Genomic DNA, 5,303 nt, shown 5'->3' with positions numbered 1-5,303 from the left:
TCATGCCCGAGACGCTTTGCATTGTAGCCCCATCCAGTAGTGCAGCCAGAGCTCGAGTTTTACCAACGTTGGCATCAACGAATGCCGCAGATGCCCTCTCCCTCTGTTTCCGCACTCTCTTTTTTTTTCATAAACTAAAGTCGCCTTTGAATCTCCTAGATTTTAACCCTGCAAAACTGTGTCTAGTCAGGCCAAAGCTATCACGCATATCTTTCTTTTTTTTTGCAGGTGTGGGTTTCGTGGACCCTGAAAATCACTTCGTGAGCCCTTATTTGAGAAACACTGACCTATGATATGTTTTTAGCAATTACCCCTATGTGACGGGACATTTTGAATTTCTTTTGGTGAAGTGGTGACCACAGGCCACTAACAGTGTTTTCAACGTTGTAGCTGAGGCTCACTTGAGAGAGGTTGCGCACATATTTTTTTTTTCGAGTCATTGATATGTTTACAATTCTCACAATACAAATATTTCTTAAAATATGCAATTTAAAATTAGTGTAATGCCCTTTGCAGATAATTTTGGACCTGTATTTGCGAAACTGTAGCCTTAGCTACTTATGCACCATAAAATGCAAGAACAGAAACACACCGACAGCATTTGTGTTGCAAAAATGTATTTGGGATTTATTTGGCAAAGTGAACATGGTCGAGAGGGTTTTGGAGAAAATAAACTGGTGTTATCTGCAATGTGATATAGTGCCAACATAAATAACTTTCATTCTTTCATCAGCGCAATCAGCATCTTGTCAACTGATTGCAAAGATTTCACCAGCTGATCTCCACATGTCCATCTTCACACGGGGCAGTGTTCGTCACCATGTGCTGCATAAAACATCCGTGTTGTATTCTTCTACCTTCCTGGAATGAAAAGGTGCAGTGTTCACAGAAATTACTGTAAAATTAAAGCTGTTATGAGAAAGCTGGAGGTTGTTTAATATTGCTCTCCAGCTGGTATTGCAGTGAATAACTACGCACATGATTATTCATAAAATGTCTGGGCATATGGCATACCCCTATATCATGGCACAGAAGTGCAGCAGTCTCCTCTTGTGAATGCACCTATCGGTGGTGGAATTGCCACTCCATTTGCTCCATTCTGCTCCCAAACTGCTTTTCCTGCTCTATCCTGCTCCAAAATGCAATATTGCTCCAAAACTGCTCCAAATTGGCTGTTTTAATGTTCTACCATCAAATTTAGTGCAACACGCAAACAATGTCTTTGCACCAGTGGCAAAGATATAACGCATCTAGCACTGGGCTTAATACAAACGAAATTTTTGTAAGGGAAGGAAGCATGTGGCATAATAAATATTTGTTTGCAAGTAAATTTAATATGAGTCACTGGCGATTGGAGATAATTGCAAAAAAAATGCACTGTGCATGTGACGTAGCACCTCCTCTCAGCCTTTTGAATCGCCGGTGGAGGGAGAAGCAAGAGCAGCAAGCGAAGCAGATAGGCGCAAACTACCGTGAGTCGTTCAGGAAGGAAACTTGTCCGACTGGAAAAAGCACATGAGTTATTCTAATGGTTGTGGTCTAAGAACAAGCAGGCACCTATCGAGCCTCTTTTTCAGTAACAAGCTTGTCGGGCCTACGGCAGACAAAATCATACTTGAATCGTTATGGGTTGGTACTCCAAAGATGTCACTCACTAGGAAGCGTCTCAAGAGTGTTGGAAAGCCATACAGGGCCTATTGCCAAGATTTAAAAAATGAGCCCCAGCATTGCTCAAGCAAAGAATGATAAAACTATTGGAAGGAGGTAGTGAAGTAAAAATGCTGAAGGATGAAAAGGCTACCCTTCAGTGCCATCTACATTTCCTGAAGGCACTACTGACCACTGCTCAGGAATTTATCAGCACAGGCATAGGATCAAAAAGGGATATGCACAAGATAGAGAGCAGAAATGTCATGTCCATTAATCTGAGCTCCAAATTAGTGGCATTGCTTGAGTACATTGAAGTGGTAAACTTGACATTTGAATCTGTCAAGTCAGAATAGGCAAATGCGTTAGGTCACAAGGTCACACTAGGTGTTCAGTTATAAAGCACACCAGCAAGCATTTTGTTTGCTGCTAGTCTGTTTCAAGTTGTTGGCCGTTGTCTTGTCAGAAATGAGTGCGAAGTTGGAGAGGCATTGAACTTGCATAAAAAGGAAGAGCTCATCTTTTTCTGTCAGAAAGAGAAAAACAATTACTACAATTATCAGAGGCATTTGACCTTGGGAACCTGCTCCAAAACATAATTCAAATACTCCAAAACTCTTGTCTCATTGCTCCAAAGCTGCTCCAAAACTCTTGTCTCGCTGCTCCCAAAGCTGCTCCAAAATGCTTGAGCCTGCTTCCACCCCTGACCTATGTATCAGACCCATTGATGACTGTCTTTGGTGGTAATGGCACATACCCACGGCGGGGAATAGGCCATGGTATATAGCAAGTACAAAAGGTTCATGGACAAGCAATTGGGCATTTTGATAATTACGAATCCTAAACTAGAATTTCATGAAAAAAAAAAAGAAAGGAAAAGAAAAGGCAGTGAATTCTCATTGTAGCAATCTACCTGGTGTGATTATATAGTTGTGAACAGAATTGCACACATGTTGTAGGGTATATCCCTTGGCACTTGCCCCGAAGGAGAGGAGAATAAGCACAAATAGCATGCCTGAGTAATCACCATTTGAACGATCTAACAGTCACTAACAGTGTTTCACAAGGAAGTCTCCTTTGGCCACTGTTGTTGAAAGTGTTCATCAAAGACATTGCCCACATCGACATATGCATTAAATTTGTCGTACATATATAGGGTGGATCTGGTACATATGATATGGGCGTGTCCAGAAATCTAAAATATAAATCGAGAGACAAAAAATAATTTTGGGAAACTACTGTCGAGCCCTGAAACTCTGCTAGGTCTAATCCGACTAGCTGACGTCGCCCATGTCCAAGGACTCCAAGCCGTCATCTTTGCGGGTAAGTTGACACCTATCTTGCACCTGTTGGATATTTATTAGTTTTGCCACCACCACATGCAGATGACTGTTCTATTATGACGGGCACTGATGCAGACACGTTGACAAAGCAAAGCAAAGCCTTCCTGTTAACATTATTGTTGTGGTTTCAATCAAACAAACTTAATATAAATTGTTCAAAGACAACGCTGATTATTTTCCCAGAAAAAAAAAATTTTAATCGTGCTGTCAGCAATGAGAGCCGGAGCATTACAATTGTAGGCCCGCAGAGAATACTAAGTGTCATGTTCAACAGCAATCTATACTGGGACTTGCCTGTTGCTGGCATATGCAAAAGATTTTCCATGGTATTTGATGTTATTTTATGTCAGTGAACGCTCCTTCTGATGCACATTGAAAACAAATTGAATCATTTTTTCACATCAACCAATGCATTAAGACCACAGTGGAGGGTGGAGTAAACAATAATATAATTTTGCCATCCTTTTCTTGAGGATAAATAAAATTCACCAAATGGGTAATTGCGGTAGAAATGTCTCTATAAAATATTACTTCTGAGCTTTCGCGTTGATTATGCACATGCACAGCAGCATGCTGCAATGACCTAAGAGCTGGAAATGCATCACGCGTCCAGGCAAACATCACACAAAAGTGTGAAGCCGCAAAAAGAAAAAGCATGTGGGAACTTCCCACGCTTTGCCCGATGATGAATACATTCTGGAGAGGGGTGCCTGAGGCCACACCGCACAGGAAGATACGGTGGCCGTTTGGGAGAAGGGACATGGCCATAAAACCATTACACTGATCCATTAGGAGTTGAGTTCTACAGATGCTGTTTTGATCCGCTGTATGTGACATCAGACATGCTCTGTGTTTTTCTGGCAGACAGACTCCTTGTTCGACTATTGCAACGCTATCGATGTGAAAAAGGAAGTTTCTATGTCTCCTCACCTGTTCCCAAGGTATGACTGCAGGAACATTGCTTAGCAATACTGTTTGATTGACTGGCTGATTGACCCGAAGAGATGTGCCGTGTTTTATTGGCCAAAGTTCTGTGAGAGGGCTGGATTGATTGCTTAAAGGTTTCTTGTGGAGAAAAAAAAAACAATACTGGCCCTGGGCAAGAGGCTCAATAGTCTATCATTGCTATGAACTTGCTTTTGACCTTTTGCTGTTAAGACCTTTGAAGTATGTACATAAGTCTGCAGAAGTGCAATCAAATTTCATTGTTTTTGTTCTCTCATCTTCGAAACGTCATTCTTCTCTCAAACCGAAGACTCAGTCATGCCACCAAATGGAGTGCAGGTTCAAAACAGTCTGAGACAAGCATAACAATACACAAAGCATTGCGATGGTCTCATGAGTGTGCACCATGAACATGAAAATTTGTGAATAATTTGTTTTCCTACTCATTTATTTCATTTATCATTGCTTTCATAGGCCATTGCATTTTGTATAATGCACTGTTGCTGCTGCTGGTCCATGCATAGTTTTGGCAGGAATGCAAAAGCTAACAACTAGATTCTAGTGCAGTTGTACTAAGCAGTCTTGAGTTTTAAACTATAGTAAGTTGTTAAGGCATTGAGATAAATAAAACTTTTTACAAATTGGTGCTGCTCAAAATAACGTAAATATGTCCTCACCCCTCAAGGGCACTGACTGCAGGCTTGGTGTTGACGGCAGCGGCTCCACACTGTGCAGACTTGTGGCTGTGCCATGGAAGCAAGCAAACAAATGAAAGAAATAATTATTTCTGCAGTCATGAGATCTTGGGCTGTTTTCCGGTGCATAACAACATGCACGAGCTTACTTTAGCACTCTGGCTACACTCTGTACACTGCAGTAAGAGAATCAAGACTGAACATTGCAGTGCTTTGTAAATAGCTGTAACATGTTCAACAAGAACATTGAAGAAAGTAATATAAGAAGTGTTGTCGCTTGCTATTCCGGGAGTTGTCATGATTGCTTTCATCATCATGAGTATCTCTGGGCACCATGTCATTCAGGCACTTGCAGGCTCATTTTCATCTGAAAGGGAATAACCATATGAGACACAGATGATTGGTAATTAACTTGCCAACATAATACAGGATCTAATTGTGCAGCTGAAAGTTGTGCCAGGACAGTAGAAAAGTGCCACGACGCAGACACTGTTGCCTTCATTCAATGCAATGGTCCTTAACAAGGATCCTTTTTTAATTTTCAGGTGTTTTTATAACACAATGAGCAGACCAGTTCAGCCTCTGCGACTTGTAAATGCTAATAAGACTTCCAGTGCCTGAATGTTTTGTCCAACAGCATAAAATACTTCATTTCACGTGCTGACACAGGGAC

At 41.2% G+C, this 5,303-nt stretch overlaps 1 long non-coding RNA gene across 1 annotated transcript; it reads right to left on the bottom strand.

Moving 5' to 3' along the window:
• Window positions 1-766: 766 nt before the first annotated feature.
• Window positions 767-5,053, bottom strand: LOC146174802 (uncharacterized). The gene is made up of 3 exons (XR_014701967.1): window positions 4,912-5,053; window positions 4,613-4,678; window positions 767-861 (listed from the first exon to the last, which is right to left on the bottom strand). It is a non-coding gene; the product is annotated as an uncharacterized LOC146174802 (long non-coding RNA).
• Window positions 5,054-5,303: the final 250 nt, after the last annotated feature.

The sequence above is a fragment of the Amblyomma maculatum genome, chromosome 11, assembly GCF_055883805.1.
Source record: "Amblyomma maculatum isolate TAMU_Amacu chromosome 11, ASM5588380v1, whole genome shotgun sequence".
Classification (NCBI taxonomy): Eukaryota; Metazoa; Arthropoda; class Arachnida; order Ixodida; family Ixodidae; genus Amblyomma; species Amblyomma maculatum.
The sequence above is the reverse complement of the archived record's forward strand: the minus strand, read 5'-3'. Positions and strand labels throughout refer to the sequence as shown.